Source organism: Gorilla gorilla, chromosome 7 (assembly GCF_029281585.2).
Source record: "Gorilla gorilla gorilla isolate KB3781 chromosome 7, NHGRI_mGorGor1-v2.1_pri, whole genome shotgun sequence".
In the NCBI taxonomy this organism is placed as follows: Eukaryota; Metazoa; Chordata; class Mammalia; order Primates; family Hominidae; genus Gorilla; species Gorilla gorilla.
Genome location: NC_073231.2, coordinates 23028664 through 23047227, shown reverse-complemented (window position 1 = coordinate 23047227; position 18564 = coordinate 23028664). Strand labels below are relative to the sequence as shown.

The 18564-nt window shown below is 41.6% G+C and overlaps 1 protein-coding gene across 14 annotated transcripts in view; it reads left to right on the top strand.

The window, feature by feature from the left end:
• PSD3 (pleckstrin and Sec7 domain containing 3) overlaps positions 1–18564 on the top strand; it is a 547860-nt gene that overhangs the window by 226341 nt on the left and 302955 nt on the right. The window contains exon 1 of one of the 14 annotated variants that reach the window (XM_055349513.2): positions 7433–7726. The exons of 9 other annotated variants lie outside the window; for them this stretch is intronic. The gene's annotated coding sequence lies outside the window, so the exon portion shown is untranslated. Of the gene's footprint in view, positions 1–7432; positions 7727–9898; positions 10574–18564 lie in introns of those variants that run through there. 4 more of the 14 variants (XM_063709093.1, XM_055349520.2, XM_031013677.3 and 1 more) reach the window with 4 other exon arrangements.

Here is an 18564-nt window from a genome sequence, read left to right as displayed (position 1 = left end):
GACAGAAGAGAAGAGGTGAAGCCATCCTCTTTTCTGGCAGCTTGTTCTCGGGCACGTCTTTTCATTCGTGGAACTTCTGATTGCTTATTGGTAAGATGGAAATAGCCTTATCAACCAATGTGCAGTTTTGTGGTAAGACTTTGCTAAGTTCTAATTTGTGGATATTTATTTTAAACCTATCATGGGTTTTGTAGTAGTCTAAGAGTCTAAGGAATAATAAGACAATAAGAAACAGCCTGGTAAAAAGAAAGGTGCAAGGATTTGATGAATGTTTGACTCTAGGACACGTGGGGCTGAGTCAAAGTGATTGTGAGAGTTCAAGCATGGGTGACTGGCTGGAGCAAGAAACCCTGCACTGGAGTTGGGGGAAGCAGCAGGTTGGTAGGAGGACACCTAGTGGGATCAGATATAAAGAGGTCGAACTGGAGGAGAGAGAGGGTTACTTGTGTAGGGCTGGTGGGAATATGGGACTGAAGGTCACTGGAGAGACTTTGGAGTCACCCTTTTAGATGTGAGCTTGCAGCTGTGGTTATGAGAGGACTCTCAAGGGTGAGGAGTGGGCTGAGGATGGGACTGTGAGGAGGGGCTCACACAGGAGCACTTGGGTTTTGCTTATGTGACCTTCTAATGCCATCTCTGTAGAAAATGTGCCCTGTAAGGTCAGTTTCCTGGAAGCTCTTCTCTGCATTGTCCCTTCTCCAACAGTGGGTCGATTGTCAGGGAGCCCAGGATGGAAGCTAAGTGCAGTGGTCATTGGTTGTTCTTTCAGTGCCCTTCAGGCAGCCCTTGCCCTGGTGGTCTTGTGCCCTCCCTGTCTGTTTGGTGCCTCTTTTATAAATTAGTGATGACTTCAGGAAATGGTCCTGGATTTCAAATAGCTATTCCTGGAGACGTTCTAATTCTGTGGTTTAAACCTTAAAACAAACAAACCAAAGTAATTCCCTGGATATTGGTGGCTACTGGTGTGAAGAGCATGGTGGGGCGCCTGTTACTTGGATGAGCTTTGATCAAAGAATGGCATCAAATGATAACGGACATTGGAGGTATAAGTGATTACAAGGAGAATCTATAGCTCTAAATAAAAATGGAATGGTGGTTAATACTTTAATTGATCGAGATGATACAGCAATATTTTTATTCATATATCAGTACAATATTTAACTTTTAAAGGAAGTGATATTCATCTTAGCAGAGGTCTCTTAGCACCGTATTTGCAACACTGGATGTTATCCATTGAGCCTTGGTTTGGGGAGGAAAAAAGACACCGACTTTCTTGAGTAAATTGTTCTCTGAAGGTGTTTTACACAGGAATACAAATTTGCCTGAACTCAAAAGGAGCTTGTTTACAGTACTTTAATCTTGTTTTTCACTTCATAAGCCCTCTGTAAACTGAAATACAGAGCTACAGGCAAACCTCATCTTATTGCACTTAGCTTTATTGCTCTTTGAAGATACTTTTTTTTTTATTCATATTACAGATTTGTGGTAACCCTGCCTCAAACAAGTCTGTTGGTGTCATGTTTCCAATAACAGGTGCTCACTTTTTGTCTCTGTGTCACATTTTAGTCATTATCTCAATATTTCAGACTTTTTCATTACTGTTATATCTGTTATGGTGACCTGTGGTCAGAGATCTTTGATGTTACTATTGTCATTGTTTTGGGGCCCCATAAACCATGCCCATATAACATGGCAAACCTTATCAATAAGTTTTGTGTGTTCTGATTGCTCCATGAAACCAGCTGTTCCCCTTCTCGCTCCCTCTCCTCGGGCCTCCCTATTGCCTGAGACACACAATATTGAGATTATGCCAGTTAATAACCCTGCAATGCCTCTAAATGTTCAAATGAAAGGAAGAATCTCATGTCTCTCACTTTAAATAAAATTCTAGAAAGGATTAAACTTGGTGAGGAAGGCATGTTGAAAGCCAAAATACGCTGAAAGCTAGACCTCTTGCACCAAACAGACAAGTTGTGAATGCAATGAAACGTTCTTGAAGGAAATTAAAAGTGCTACTTCATAGAATACATGAATAATAAGGAAAACACCTTATTTCTGATATAAAGAAGGTTTTAATGGTCTGGATAGAAGATCAAATCAGCCACAATGTTTCCTTAAGCCGAAGCCAGAGCAAGCCTCTAACTCTATTCAATTCTCTGAAAGCTGAGACAGGTGAGGGAGCTGCAGCCAAAAAGCTGGAAGCTAGCAGAGGGTGGTTTATGAGGTTTAAGAAAAGAAGCCATCTCCATAACATAAAAGTACTAGACGAAGCAGCAAGTGCTGATGTAGAAGCTGCAGTGAGTTATCCAGAAGATCTAGCTGGGATAATTGATAAAGGTAGCTACACTAAACAACACATTGTCAATGTAAACCAAATAGCCGTCTATTGGAAAAAGATGCTGTCTAGGACTTTCTTAGCTAGAGAGTACGAGGCATCGCCTTTTCTTAAAGCTTGAAAGGACAAGCTGACCCTTGTTAGGAGCTAATGCAGCTAGTGACACTAAATTGAAGTTAGTGCTCATTTTCCCTTCTCAAAATCCTACGGCCCTTCAGAATTATCCTTAAATCTACTCTGCCTGTGCTCTAGGAATGGAACTACAAAGGCTAGATAACAGCACATCTGCTGACAGCATGATTTACTGACTATTTTAAGCCCACTATTAAGACCTACTGCTTAGGGGCAAAAAAAAAAAAAAAAAAAAAAAAAAAAAAAGGATTTCTTTCAGAATACTACTGCTACTCATTGACAAGACGCCTGGTCACCCGGGAGCTCTGATGGAGATGTACAAGAAGACTGATGTAGTTCTAATGCCCGCCAACACAATATCCATTCTGCAAACCATGGATCAAGGAGTAATTTTGACTTTGAGCTTTTTTGGAAGGAATATATGGTGTAAAGCTGTAGTCACTATAGATAGTGATTCATCTGATGGATCTGGGCAAAGTCAGTTGAAAACCTTCTGGAAAGGATTCACCATTCTAGATGCCATTAAGAACATTTATGATTTGTGGGAGGAGGAGGTCAAGATATCAACATGAACAGGAATTTGGAAGATGTTGATTCCAACCTTCATGAATGGCTGAGTGGTTTGAAACTTCCAGTAGATTAAATAACTGCAGATGTGGTGGAAATAGCAGGCGAACGAGAAGTGGAGCCTTAAGATGTGAATGAATTGCTACAGTGTCATGATAAAACTTTAATAAATGAGGAGTTGCTTCTTATGGGTGAATAAAGAAAATGGTTTCTTGAAATGAAGTCTACTGCTGATGCTGTGAACCTCACTGAGATGACTACAAAGGATTTGGAATATTTCATAAAGTTAATAAAGCAGTGGCAAGGTTTGAGAGGATTGACTTTAACTTTGAAAAAAAAAAAAGTTTTGTGGTGGGTAAAAGATTATCAAGCAGCCTCACTGGCTACAGAGAAGTATTTTGTGAAAAGAAGAGTCCATTGATGCAGCAAACTTCATTTTTGTCTTATTTTCAGAAGTTGCCACAGCCACCGCAACCTTCTGCAACCACCACCCTGATCAGTCAGCAGCCATCAACATTGAGGCAAGTCCTTCCATCAGCAAAAAGATTAGGACTTGCTGAGTACTCAGATGATTATTAGCATTTTTTAGCAATAAAGTTTGTTTTTAAATGAAAGTATGTACACTGTTGTTTTTAGACAAAATACTGTTGCACACTGAGAAACTACAGCGTAAACCTAACTCTTATAGGCACCAGAAAATGCAGAAATTTGTATCACTTGCTCTTTTGTGATATTTGCTTTATTGCAGCGTTCTGGAATTGAACCAGCAATATATCCAAGGTATGTCTGTCTGTTGAATTGGCTCAAGCTGTTAGCAGAGCCTTCATTTTTAGTACTTGAGACAGACAGTGGCCGTGGTGCAAGGGAAGGTAAATATGTTTCTCATGAATGCTAATGAGGATTAATATTAATCTCTGTCCTGTCTAATGTTAGATAAATGTTTCCATTTTGTAATCCCCATACCTCATATGCTGTTTCTTATGCCTGTGCCTGACGCTCTATTTGCAGGTATTCTACTGGTCTCTGAATCTAAAATTACAAAAGGAAAGCCTTAAAAATCACACACACTGAACTCCTGAGATTTTCTGATGTTTTTACTCACCATCTTGCCACCCAGCAGCATTCACTTGGGAGCTTATTAGAATTGCAGAATCCTCAGCCCCACCCTGACCTACTACATTAGAATCTGCATTTTACCAAGAGGTCCAAGTGGTTTACATTCACGTGGAAGTTTGCAAAGCACTGGTCTACAACAGTGGTTCATGGAGCAAACCTTGAGTAGTAAAGCTGTAGCTCAGTAGTTCTCAAACTTGATTGCTCATTAGAATCATACAGGGAGCTCTGTAAGCTTCTCATCTCCAGCCTTCACCGTCAGAGATTCTATTTGTTCGAGTGGCACCTGGACATGGATAGCTTTAAAAGCTTCCCCGGTGATTCTGATGTGCAGCCTAGGTTCTCAACACCTTGCTACTTCCAGGTGTGGGCCTCAGACTAACAGACATCACCTGGACCTGGTTAGAAATGTGTCTCTCAGACACCACCCTGGACCTGCTCAAGCAAAATTTGCATTTTAACACATTCCCAGGTGATCCATGATCACGTTAAAGTTTGAGAAGCATTTACTGGAAGCTGCTTTTGAGAGGCGTTTACTGCAAGTTACATAGAGGCAGAATACAAAGTTGAGCCAGTCCCCGTTCTCAGGGGGACATGGGCCTGTTAAAGGTAACTCCGCTTTTGGAGGGGAGGATTCTCCTAACAGAGGTTTGTGAAAGTGAGTGCTCCTGGCTGTGAACCTGGAAATGATTTCTTCTGTTGTCTTTGCTGTGGTGGTGATAGGGAGTCCATCCAAATTATATCAGCAGGGATTGATTGATTTTCCTGCTTAGGAAACGTATGGTTGGTGGTGAAGAGTGTGGGTTCTTAAGTCGGAGTGCTTCGGTTCAAATTTTAGTCAATTCTCTGTCTAAATCATTTACTGGCACTTAATGAGTACTCAATAAATGTTGGCTGTTATCAGTAATAACAGTGCTTGAAATGTCTTTAAAACCTCTTCAAAGTCACCCAGTATGAATGGACTGTGGTAAAATCGAATTGACTTGGGATGTTGTTTTTCTGTAATAATAATTCTAAGAGCCTTCAATTCCTTGACTCTGAGGAGGTTTAATGATAGTTTCTTTTACTGTCTTTCTAATTACTCTATTTAGAAGCCTGACCTCAACGCAAACAAGGTGACATTTTCTTGTCAGGAGTAATATTATAAAGTCTTTAGTATAGAGAAAATAAGATGTATTGAATAGTTACTATTGCGAATCAATCCTAAAATTTCATTATTCGTAGTTGGCATTCACTTAGCAACTATTTGAGGATTCAGCCCATAGTATTAATAGTGTTAGCTACAGGCCTGTCTCTTCTGTTAGGCCGTGGTCTTCTCAAGTTCTACGGTTTGGGACTCAGAGAACCCCTGGCATAGTGGCCAGCACATATTGGGCACTCAGTTTTTGTTGAATGAAGAACTTAATGAGCAGCTGCTCTATAGTAGATATTAAGGTGTCTCCCAAACAGGCAGATCAGATAACTTCACAAATAACTCTAGTGCAGAGCCCAGAGAGCCAGGCTCCATGGTTCTGAGGTGGGGGTTACTTGCATCGTGGGATGTCACGGAGGTCCTTGTGGGGGTGCTGCATTTTGAGGTGGGCTGTGAAGGCTGAGTTGGCTATGTGTAAAGGGTTGTGGGTGGCGTGGAGCAGGGTGACATGCCAGAGAGAAGGAGCTGAACTATGGCAGAAGGAGCAGCAGCTGCTTGGATTTGGGGACTTGAGAGTGAAGGGAATTGTTAACCTCTTTGCCCCCTGTTCTGTTAATTGTCCAGACTGAACAGGTGTTGCTGCACTTGAAGAGGTTGGAGTCATTATGCAGTTGGCTTTCTAAAGCTTCTGTAACATTTGAGGCATACCAAAAAGTGTAGACAATAATAAACACCTGTGATCTCATCATCCCACTTAGGAAATAAAAGCATTTCAGATGAATTGCAAACTCCTCTCCTCTTTATGCCCCCAGATCTCATTCCTCTCTTTCCTTCCCTACGTAGTGAAGTAACCATGAGCTGTTGATGTTTATCATTCCTTTAGAGATGTGCAGCTGTAATCATTAGACAGTGTTGTTTCACACGCTTTTCAGCTTCATATACAAGCTATCTTGTTTCCTTTTGTGAAACTGGCGATTGTGTCTGAGTTCTTTCATACGTGCAGGTTGCCTTTGCCTGGCAGTGGTGGCTGCTTTTTGAGGACATACCTGTATTTCTAGATTGTCCCTTTCTGTCTTTACCCTTTTTTCTCAGTATTTGAAATTCATTCTTATTGACTCGGCCCTAGTTTGATCAGTTTAATTGCTGTATAGTATTCATTATGTGAACATACTATAACCTATTTTTTTCATTTTTCTATTTATGGGCATTTTGACTGTCATATTATGTCAAACAGCATGGCGATGTGCACAGAACCTTCATGTGGTTTTTTGGGAACACATGGAAGAACTTCTCTAGTCTGGGTATATATTTAGGAATAAAATTACTGCATGGTAAGTATAATCATTTTCTGGTAAACCAGAACATTCTTGAAAGGGCATATTACATGTTCTTTGAGTGTATAATTTTTATCCACTTTTGTTTAGAAAGTAATTTTTAGTCTTTTAAATCTCCAGGTCCTCATAATCCCCGTATCCCAACAAAAATAGCAGGAGCCCCAGGAAAAGCATGGAAAAGAAACTGAAGTGAGGCTGGTCTCCTATCCCTGTTAGGGGCTGACACACACTCTGGCATCCATTGGTTAGGTCTGGCGGCCACGGCTTCCAGTGGATCTCAGCTCCTGCTGTCCCTGGTTTCTCGGATGCCTCTGTGGCAGTTGTTGCCTGTGTCTGACAGCTGTGTGTGTTGCCTGGCCACTTACGTGTCTGAAGCAGGCTTTGGACAACCAACAGGACAATAAATATTTTCACATCCACGAGCAGAAAAAACAAAACTAGAAATGAAAATAGAAAATCACAAATTACATAAGATTAAGTGTGAATTTAACAGAGCTAAATTGTGTATAATATTAATGACTTAAATCTATTTTGTTGTCTATTTCAGTCATTTCTTTAGGACCAGGCTGTGTGTGCTGTAGGAAATTGCAGTCTATAAAATAGTTGTTCAAAAAACTTTAGTGCTATTAAACCAAATCAGTGGCAAAGTTACTTTGTTTTGAACGATGCTGGACAAATGTCTCCTTTCCCTTAAACGGCAACCACTCCAAATAAGCTTAGACAGTTGCCTTTTCTGCCTGCTGTCAGCTTGCCATCTGGCTCTTAAAGAGTTAAACTAGAGGTTTGTGAGGTCATGAGTGACTTCATTGGGTCTGGACTTTTGAAGCAGGTCTCTTGGAGGGAAGCTGTGTTGAGAGAGGAGGCTGGGAAGAGGGGGACGTCCTCCTTCAACTTCTTTCAAGTTCATATCCCTGAGCCCCTGAGGGATCCAGTGGCATTCTGGGAGAATGTCACTGCGGAGTCAGTGTGTAGCAGTTTGTACTTGCAACAGAAGCAGCTTTAGAAGTACATTAAAAGAGCCCTTGCGGAAGATGAAAGTTTGCTGAGCAGATGGAATGGGAGAATGCTCTTCAATTCCTGACAAAATTATGGGCAGACTGTTTGCTGACGAAGGTAACTGGAATTTGGTGTATTGTCTTTGTCTGGTCCTAGGCAGTGCTGGATTATGTATAATTGTAATTGTAGAAACTTCCTTGGATTTGAAAATAGATTATTTCAAATGAAAAGCATTGTAAGGAGATCCTAGGAAAGACTTAGGAAAATGATCATATGTTAATTTCTAAATAAGGATGACAAATGAAGAGTGTATTTATTACAGGGTCTACAATGTTTGGGCAAAATGAGATTTTTCCCTAGTGGAGTTGTGCTGCTCTTTGAGGTGCTTAGACATAGCTTGGTGTTCCTAGACTGCATGTGAACTCCAGCTACCCTTTGTGAAACTTCATCCAGGCTGTGGAAGGTCACTAATTTGAGCTTAGTCATGTAGTGGGGTCCGTAATGACTACTGCACAAGGCTATCATTCTTATTTTGGTATATCACTGCTCTGAAGAGAAAGTTGGCTGTGCTGTTAGTATGGAAAGATGATTCATCTTAGAATTCAACATTTTACTGAAACTTCAAAGATTAACCAGTTATCTAATGAAAAGGGCATAGGGAGTTTTTTTTTTCCCCCTGGAGCTGAGGGAATTTCAGCCTCACTGTTTCTTTCTGGGAAAGTTTCTGTTGTGATGTTCAACAGGCAGGGGATAAGTGAGGTCAACGATGCTAAAGAAGGGGAAGTGAGCCTAGTCCGTTGATATTATGTCCATTTTCAAGATGCCTGGGATTGAAGAATAATTCCTGACCATCCAAAACCCAGCAAGAACTCCAGGGCTTGATCTTCCAGGGTAGTCAATGATTATAACAGGTGTATTTGTGGGTATGCATTGGTAACATTGGCATTGCTTGCCTTGACTATGGATTGTAAGTTCCTATTTCCAGTATTTTTATAATGCCATTTGTCTGGCTAGCCCATCAGTGTAACAATTTTGCCTCTTCTGTTTGGACATTTTGTTTCATAACTTTAATAAGAAATGATAAAGAGAATACTTGAGGGAAAAAGGCCATGAAACATATTTTATGAGAGACCTAAGCAGAGTGGCTCTGAGTCTGACTTAGGAGTCATAGGCCCATAGGCTTCAGTTTTTCTCCTTACAGTTTGGTCTCTAGCAAGTTACTTAACCACTTCTGAAGCTCAGCTTCTTCGTGTATGAAATAGGAATGATAATAGTATCTAACATGAGGGGTGGTGGCTGTGAGGATTAACTAGTGTGTAGTGCATGGGAAGCAATTACCATAGTTCCTTCTGCTCTAAAAGAGCTCAGTAAACATTAATGATCATTGGTTATTATGACGTTTAAATTGTGCTTCCTTATGTCAGGCACGTGAGGACTTCGATGTTAGAGCATGATGGTGATGAATTTGAAGTTGTGGGCAAGCTCACACTGTAAACACATCAGGGCTTCCTTGTGGCCAGGTTCCAGGGTAGCACCTCTGTTCTCATCTCAGTCAGTTTGGGCATCTCTCAAATGCAGCCTTCAGTGGCAACGGGGGCTGGGAGAGGAAAATGGGTAGATTACCGCAGGTCCATCAGCACTTTGTGAAAACATCTGTGTGCTCATGTAGTGTGGAGGGCGTGTCAGTTTCATAAATATGGGGAGCAGCATTGTGTACACATGTACCCCATAGGCAGCATGTGACCCACTCAAGAAAGGACTGTCAGAAACTGGCCATTGTGTCTGGGTTCTTTCATAGGTGCAGGTTGCCTTTGCCCAGCAGTGGTGGCAGCTTTTTTAGGACTTGTCTGTATTCCTAGATTGTCCCTTTCTGTCTTTACACTCGAGGAGTTGGTAGCTGTGTAGCTGTGTGAAAGCTGCTTAGCTTCTCTGAGTGCCTGGTCTGAGTTTCCTGGTCTATCACTTGTAGATAATATTTTTATTCCATGGTTATTGAGATTAAATGAGATAAAGTATGTGAAAATGCCTAAAAGAATTAAGTACTAAAGACTTTTTTTTTCCTGCCTCAAAAATGGCTCATTTTCTTCTGTTAACAGTCAAGGGAAATTTTTGTAAAATTTGTAAATAAGAATCTTGTTATACTTTATAAAGGTCTTACATTTAATTCAGTCTTTCTAAAGCTCTTGTTTAAAATTGTTGTGTGATTAGTTTACATCATCTGATGTCAGTTTCTTTTTGCCTTCACCACTTTCCAGCGTAGGCTGTCATCCTTATGGGTTTTAGATTGAATTTTGATCTAGTTTTCAAAGATATTATGAAAGGAATACAATGCCAATGGTAAAAGTTCCATTGGTCCCACTCTCCAGAAGGAATCTCCACTGTCAGTTTCTAGTCTATCCTCACAAGGCAGAGTCTGCGTAGCTCTTTGGGAGCTGATTTGAAATTGCCTTGTTGTTGCAGAAGTACAGATGTGGTAGGGAAAGTTCTGTCGGGCTTGCCAGCTCCCTGTGCAGCTCGGTCCCTCCCTGCAATTCCGTGGCACAGTGTCTGGAATGTCTGGAGCTCCCTTGATGGGAACCGCCTGGACAGCTGGGTTGTGTCACCAAGAGCCGAATGTGCTTGACAGGTCTAGCTCCAGCCATGCTCCTGTGGGGCATGTGATTAACCCAGAGTTCCTGTAGGAGAGCGAAGAGCTTGCCTCGTAGCAGAGGGCTGGTCTGAACCCACTCTGGAATCCTGTCCTGAAGTCCTGAGGAGACAGAGCCTGCTTTGGATTACAGCTGGGATTTTAGTCATTGTTTAGCTGGCCGGAGGCTGTGGTTCAGTTGGCCCTTTGGTCTACTGTTATATTTGGCTTTTTGTCATGAATATCTTTGGGTGGAGGTAGAGTAGAAGGTGCTGAATATGGAGTTGGAAGATGTAGGCTCAACTTCCGGCCTTGTTGTTTACCAGCTATGACTTTGGGTAAGACTTCCTTGGTCCTCAGTTTCTTTACTTGCAAGATGGGACTATTGTGAGGATGAAACAGAATAACTATGGGAAAGTGCTAGATGGACTGCAGAGTGCTCTGTGGATTTTTTGGTTTGTTTATCTTATTGGATGTTCAAAGGACAGTGGCTTATTCCTCTTACCTGTTGAGATAGACTGAACTGTTGATGCTTCGCAGGCCAAGGAACAGTTGTAGCTGTCTGGTGTTCTGGTGTCCTTGTACTTTGTCTCGCTTTTGTGGAGATCTTTTGTCCCCTCTGTTCTTGAATGCTCCTGGTATGCATAAGAACCTGTATTCAGAAGGGAGGGGGGCAATAGAGTTTCTGTGCCCAGCATGTTCTTAAGGAAGCCACTCCCTTTTGTTGATTCAGCTGGTCCTTTATTGAGGCCCTGCTTTTTAGCAGGGGAACCTCGGTTGGTCCAACTCTGCTATTGATGGTGAGACTTGGGAAGAGTCGCGTCCTCTCATGACCCCTCAGTTTGCCCATCTGCAGAGGGGGCTGGGCTACAAGACCTTTTTGTGCATGGGGAGGAGAGATAGTGACTATCTTTCCTTTTCTACTTCTCCTTTACCTTGCTGTATTCACCGTCTTACTGGGCAATTTTTGCCTCCTTTTAAATAACTTACGACAATTGTCTTAGAAAACATAGGACAGGTGAGTAATGAGGCTGAACTTCAAGCTGAGATGCCATGTTGGCTTCTGAGAACTAAATGAATGAAAATCTCTTAAGGGTGGCAGGGTGTTAAGGATGAATATCAAATTGTTTTGCCTATAATCTGCTGACCTTGACATCACTTTGTTTTGTAATCATCCACAGCTGATCATCTTTGATGAGGGCTTCTGGGTCTCAGATCCATTGTTATAGGAGCTGTGAGTACCTGAAAGGAGCCGGGGAGAAAGGATGTCATGACAGCTGGTGGCTGAAATAGAGATGCCACCATGAGAAGACATGGAGAATGAATATCTTTCAGCGTGAGGCAACAATCGCTTTGCGACAGGGAAGGGGCCTTTGCCAGGCTATGTGGGAGATGTTTGCATTGCTGTGGTTCTGGTTTTCAATGCTTTTCATCCATCCTGGTTTTCTCAAGCTCTTTATTATCTATATGTTGTTGAACAGAGAAGTACATCTATCCTGTGTGGATATTTTAGTCTAGCTTTCCCATGGCAAGACTGAATTCCTAGATGACAGTAATAGGATGACATTTGTGTTTCTTCAGTATTTTGCTGCTGAAAAGATAAACAAGAAGAGTTAAATCTATCTCTGCAGCTGATTAAACAGGAGGCTCATTAATAGCTCTAGTAGTGGGAGACAGTCACTAGAACTTGTGCATCTAGCAAGTCCCTTGGGGAACTCATCGATTGGACCAAGGGTTGGAGACCCATGGAAGGTGTGCTTCTGGTTGAAACAGTTTACCTTAGATATAAGGAAAAAAGTTTACCTTAGACATGAGGGGAGTCATAGTTTCAAAAGACAAGGTCAGTCAGTAAGAGGAAAGAATCCACCTCAGAGATTCATTGCAGAAGGTCACTTCCAATAGATGGCATGGCTGATAGTAGATTTGTAATTACTGTAGCGCCTCCGAATGATATCTGGCCTCATGGGAGCATGTAGCCTATGAATGCTGTTGCCATAGTTGTGAGTAGGAGGATAATGCTGATATTTCACATTTCTAGAAATGTAAATGATACATAGTATAAACCTCGGCCAACATGTAAGAAGAGGCAGATGAAAAATATTGAAGTGCCGTTAGCATAAAAATAGCAGACCATTCAGCCGTAGTTTACATCTCGGCTGATATGAGTGACTGAAGAGAAGGCAGTTGAGGTGTCTGATGCATAGTGCATGGCCAAAAATAGTACTGTAATAATCTAGAGGGTTAGACAGGTACCAAGAAGTGAGCCGAAGTTTCATCATATAGAAATGATAGATGATGTGGGAAGATCAATGAATGAGTAATTGTCTGTGATTAGAATTCTCTGTTTTAGACCCTTTCATTTGCAATGTAAGTGGAAATTCTGTTGATTTAGGACTTGCCACTTTTTACTAAATCCCTTTACCTTGCATAAATTTTCTAACAAGTAGATGAATACCTATTTAGTTGCTAGGTGTATAAATGCTGCTTCGGGACTGGAGGCAGCGATATGGCCAACAGGTGTAGAAGATAAACCTAAGGGTGATCTAAGGTGATTTTGGCCTTGGATTTTCTGACATCTTGACCTTTGGAAGCAAATCTGTCTCATCTTGCATTACAGCTTTGAATTCATCATTGATTGACTTCGTGGAAATTGCGTAGCTGAGCATTTCTTAAAAGCTTAAACATGAGGGAACCAAGAAGTATCCGCTTGAAACGTAGCCAAAGAATGGCAGTTGCCACATTTTTGTATGACAATAAACAACCTAGACCATAATCCCCACCGTCTCTGCCTTCCGCCCCAACCTAGAGTGAGTTTACTGGTCATTCTGGGACTCCTCTGTAAGCAACAAGCCAGTCTTTTGATAGTAATTTCTTTCTTTAAAGGAGAAAAACATTTTTAGTAACAACAAAAATAGGCACCCACCACTACACATGCATACAAGAATATTTCTAGAAGCACCCCTACATGAGAGAGAACATACAGCACTTAGATTTGAGCCACAGTCTTATTAAGCATTTAAAACTTAATCACCACTGCTACAAGCTGCTTCTCAGTTGCATGCCTGGCTTGGCTGCCTCTCCATGGGAGGTGGCCATCTCCTGAGTCAGCAGTATCTCTTCCTGTGGCACCCATTTCTTCTTGGGAGGTCTCAGGGCCATGCAACCAGGGGACCAGCTCTGTCAAGAGGCTAAGAGATCCATCTGCAGATGCTAGGTTGCAGGCCAAGGGTGGGGTTGCCCTACACAGTATGTATTCAGTATCAAAATCCATGTTTTATTGGCTGGGGTAGAAGTCATATTTGTCTTGTGTTGCATTCAGTTTTAGGAAAACACATCTGAAGACTGTCTGATGTAACTGTACACCAATGTGGTTAAACACTGAATGCCTTCTTTTAGAGAAAGTTACTTCACTGTAAAGGAAGTAACAGGATTTAGGGATTTTTTTTTTTTAACTCTCGAAAGCTTGTGTACCTTATGATCAGTAGCTAGCCTTTTTGTGTTGTGATGCTGTTCTTTTCACCTGCTTTATTGATGACACGTGTTCCTTCCCCTCTTTTCTTTCTCTTCCCTGCCTTTGCAGTCTGCTTTATCTTCAACATTCTTTGAGTTTTCATGGGTCTTTTTCTTCCCTGAATATTTAACCAGGCTCATGTCTCCCCTATTGTTTCTGCAGCCCACATCCTATCTTGCTGATTCTCACTAGCCATTCATGGAGAAGGACTTTAAGTTGTTATGCTGCTATGGCCATTGCACATCCAAGGCCAGCGTGACTCTGATCCCAGGGTAGCCTTGTGTTTGCGGGTGCCACAGAGGGTCACCAGAAAAGCATTGTGCTGGGAGTCAGGAGACTTTGGCTCTGGCTCCAGCTCTGTTTATATCTAAGTTCTTCATCTCTCTCTGAAGCTTTCTTTTACTTATCTGAAAAATTAGATTTGATCAAATAATTCACATGGTGTATTCCACCTCTGAAAACTCCTTACTTGACGGTACGAAATCATACTAATTGTGGCTCCTTAGATTAGTTATTTGTGACCAGTTAGGATCGTTTATTCAAAACAAATTGAAAACAAGGAGGATACTGGGATTGGAGCAGGTAGAATATACCAAAAAAGTAGCAACAGTGTGCATAGCTTGCCCAGTGATTAAGGCGGAGCAAGGGGAGGGAGGGAGAGAGCGCTTTTGGCTGGTTTGCAGTCTTCCTGGGCTGCCTACACAGCTTGACGTTTTGCATTGTTCTTTCATGGAAGTAACATCCACTGGTTATCTTCAGTCTGAGTTGACTGATAGGAGATATTTACTTTGAAACCCCAATTGCACCTTTTCCAAGAAGGGAAGCACCAGGACAGTAGGAGATCATACTGCAGTCTCTTTTCCTTGGCTCAAGTGACTAGTTGATGGTGCCTCTTCTCCATCCCTTTTCAGAGGGGCCTGGTTTCTCGCATGAAAGCAGAAGTGTGCGCCTCAGCAGCGGAAGTGAAACCAGCATGTAAGAGGTGAAAGGCAGTGTCGAGGCCAAATCGGGAATTTCTTGACTCTTGCTTATCCAGGGCATGGGTATTGTAGGCACAAATTGAGGCGGATTTTTCTCCCTTTAGAATTAAGGGAGCATGGGATTGGCAGTGTGGGGCCTGGGGTTTTCCTGGTACTTCACATGAGCTCTGTCTTTGGCTGTGTCACCTACCCGTTTCTGAGCTGACCTCATCTTTAAAATGAGGTTGTTGGGCCAAGCCAAACAATTTAGGGTTTTTTCCAGCACCAACCTGCCATAATCTGTAATTTCCCTCTTCATGAGCAAGACCCCTAGAGAGATGTGGCAAGTGAGGGCAAAGGGAGTTGAGACCAGTCGGTTTTGCCGATGCCTCCCGTGCATCCTGCAACTTCTCTCCAGGCAGAGGCTGTCTTTTAATTTCTGCACAGCACTAAGTCCAGGTTACCACAAGATGTTTGAAAACTGATTGTTACTTTTGGTCAGTGTACTGATTTGTTGGCATTTGTTGGTCATTTGTTAGCAGTCTGTGGACCTCTCTGCCAGGAATACAACCTCCCAGAGACATTCATGGCTTCCTGGTGTGAGTTTCCCCAGGAGTAGCAGTAGAACCTTCGAACCCCTGTACCTTCACAAGGAACATGTTTCCCTGCAGGGCATGGTAGAAACTGTTCTATCGTTAGTTTCCGCCCCCTACGTTTCTGTTCATTTGATTTTTCTTCAAAAGCCTTAAGGACATTCGTAGCCCCACAGCCTCTGTTAAATGTTGGCATTCAGGTTGAAGGGCCTGCTTGTGCCCTTGAGCCTTGGAGTGAGGTTTAGCAGGGAATATCACTGTTTCTCTAGAGAAATATTTACCTTTGCCTTCTTGGTAATGATATCACAATCAAAACATTTGTATTGCTACTGATACGGTCAAACACATGCGTTAAATGGCTTATTAAGAATATTTTTTGATCATGAGGGAATCTGCAAATCTTTCTTCTATCTCTCTTTCTTTTGCTTCTACAGGGTAACTTTGTAGTCAAATTGATAAGCATTTAAAATACGTCCCATCTCTACAAAGAATACCACTCTAGTCACTCCCAGAGAAGGGAATGCTTTCGCTAGGCTCATACCATTGATTTAGGCGAACAGTATCGAGTGGAGATTATTACAAATGCATTTAATTATTCATGCTATTGGTCAAGAAATATAAAGGATTTCATTTAGATGTGTTTATTTTCTTCCAAACAGTAACTTCAGTATTCTTTCCCATAAAACCCTGAGACTAAGTGACTAGTTTGAGTTCCCTTCTTCTGCCATTTATTTTAATTTTTTTTGTAGAGGTGGGGTCTTGCTATGTTGCTCTGGCTGGTCTCCAATGACCGGCCTCAAATGATCCTCCTGCTTTGTCCTCTCAAAGTGTTGGGATTACAGGTGCGAGCCACGACACCCACCCTCTTCTGCTATTTCTAATTGATGCTGCAATGGGCCTGTGAAACTCCTGCTGTCAGCAGCAGGGAGGGAGAAGAGGGAGTGAAAGAGCTGCAGCGGCCCTCATGGGTGTGGCTGACACTGCCCACAGCGTTGGTGGGGGCTGCCCCAGAGCACTCTCAGTGTGGACGCACCTGTCTTCCGTATGCCGTGCTGTGCACCTGGAAGTGACGAGTGGAGGACTGATGAGGGAGTCGCCACCCTGCTTATGTCACTAAGTCTGAGAATGCAGACAGGACCATGTGAGTGGCACAGTGCAGCCGCCAAAGGCCTAGGGGGCCCCATCCCCTCCAGGAGACGCAGAGTTTCTTCAGCTCCCTACTGAGATGACAGCCGTTCCTCTCGCCATCCTCTTCAAAGTCATATCTATGATCAGTACCCTTTAACTCATAAATTACCTATAATTTATGCTGCCAGCTTCTTGGAGTAACAGAATCTCAAATCAGAATGGTAGTAATGAAATATTCTTTTTACTTTCAAAGCAATATTCTAATAGACTAGATACCATATTTTTACCTCATTTTTCCTTTAGAATATACTTATCCTCAAGTTAAAATTTTATCCCCTTTACATAACAAGATTTTAGAAAATCTAGGCCAGTTTGAACTCCCATGACATGCTTTGAGCCGTCCATGGCTGTACATTCCCAGATGTTAGTGCAAAGCCTTTCCCACCAATTTGGAATGAACTGATCATTGTAACCAGCTTTGTATGAAACACTTGTTTCGGATCCCAGCGCTGTAGTGATGTCATTTTCTTTATACCCAAAGTAAATGCTATGCAGACTAGCTTATTCTGGAATTTGACTGTACGATTCTTCTCTTGGTTAAGATCTTCCATAGCAGAGGAGCCCTGCTAAGTGAACAGTCTCTCTTACACATTGGTTTTTGTGCTTCTAACTAACTTTTCTAATAATCTTATTTTTCCCTGAGAAAGCAATCCATCCTATTTAATGTGGAGTAGGGGTTGTGGTTGGAAATGAAAACAAATCCAGTATGATCTATTCTGATTTTTTTTTCTTTTTTAGCATCAGTGTGTTTTCAGTAGAAGTGATTCAGTCTTACTGTGGTTTGGGCTCAAGGGTAGAGAACACTAAGAGCTATAAATATAGTAGACAGGAGGGGGATCATGTTTAGTCAAGATAAAGTCTACTTTAAGTTGTTTCCATGTAAGACCTTGAACTAAAAAGAGGAAAGGTGTTAGATCTCCTAGGACTCATTATTAGAGTTTTTAAGTTTCTGATGGAAGGTGTAAGTGTCTATCTTAAATTATTTACATATTAATGAAATACAACAGGGAAAAGATCAATTTGTAAAAAATTTCACCATCTTTAGAATTCTCAGGGGACCCAAGGGAGAAGGGGAACTTTATTTTCTTTCTTTCCATGGTACCTTCGTATTTGAAGACTAATTATCAGAACTCTTGGAGTTTTTAATCCTGGGGAGATACAGCTCTTAGATAATTATAGGTAATTTATGAGTTAAAGAGTATTGATGGGAGTCTTCCCATAATTATGTTAAAATTTGGAACCCCATAGAGCCAGCTGCTGGACATCTGTCTTATAGGACCAGAACTCAAAACCCAATGGACAGAACCTTGTGTAGGGTTAACCTTGTTTTTTTAAATCAGGATATTTGTCTTCATAGCCCAGCTTGCCCATTTCCTGACAGTATTGCTTTGGGTAAAAAAAAAAAAAAAAAAAAAAATAGTCTGTCTTATAAAGTGGTTATAGAATACCTACTTCCTGGAGATATTGTCAGGATCAATTGAGATAATGGTTGTGAAGTGCTTGACATGGTACCTGGAACCAGTAAGTGCACAATAAATATTGTCAGCTGTCATCATCATCACCATCACCACCATCATCAGTACTGGAATATATCTCTATTTTACCATGCTTTTGATATTAGTTCCCTTAATCACAAAGCCCAGATTAGCAACAAATAACAGTATGGCACACTCATTACTTTTCTACTTCTCTATTCTTTGTACCGTTTTTGATGCCCTTGGGTCAGGGGTGTTAGGTGAGGACTGAAATTGTATCTCAAAGCTGTTATTAGAAGAGGAGAACGCATTATAAACCCAGAATACAGAGTGCTCTGAAGTATCTTTCCATGGAGGAGGGGTTTTCCTAACCTCTTATATTACTTCGTTATATGAAGGGAAAGGGAAGAAAATGGAGAAATTAAAATATTCTTTGTATTTTGCTCAGATGTTTAGGTATGGTGATTCTAATTCCTCATGCTGGAACTTGTCTACCTAGAGCAATAACTCTTTTTTTTTTTTTTTTTTTTTTTTTGAGACGGAGTCTCGTGCGATCTCGGCTCACTGCAAGCTCCGCCTCCCGGGTTCACGCCATTCTCCTGC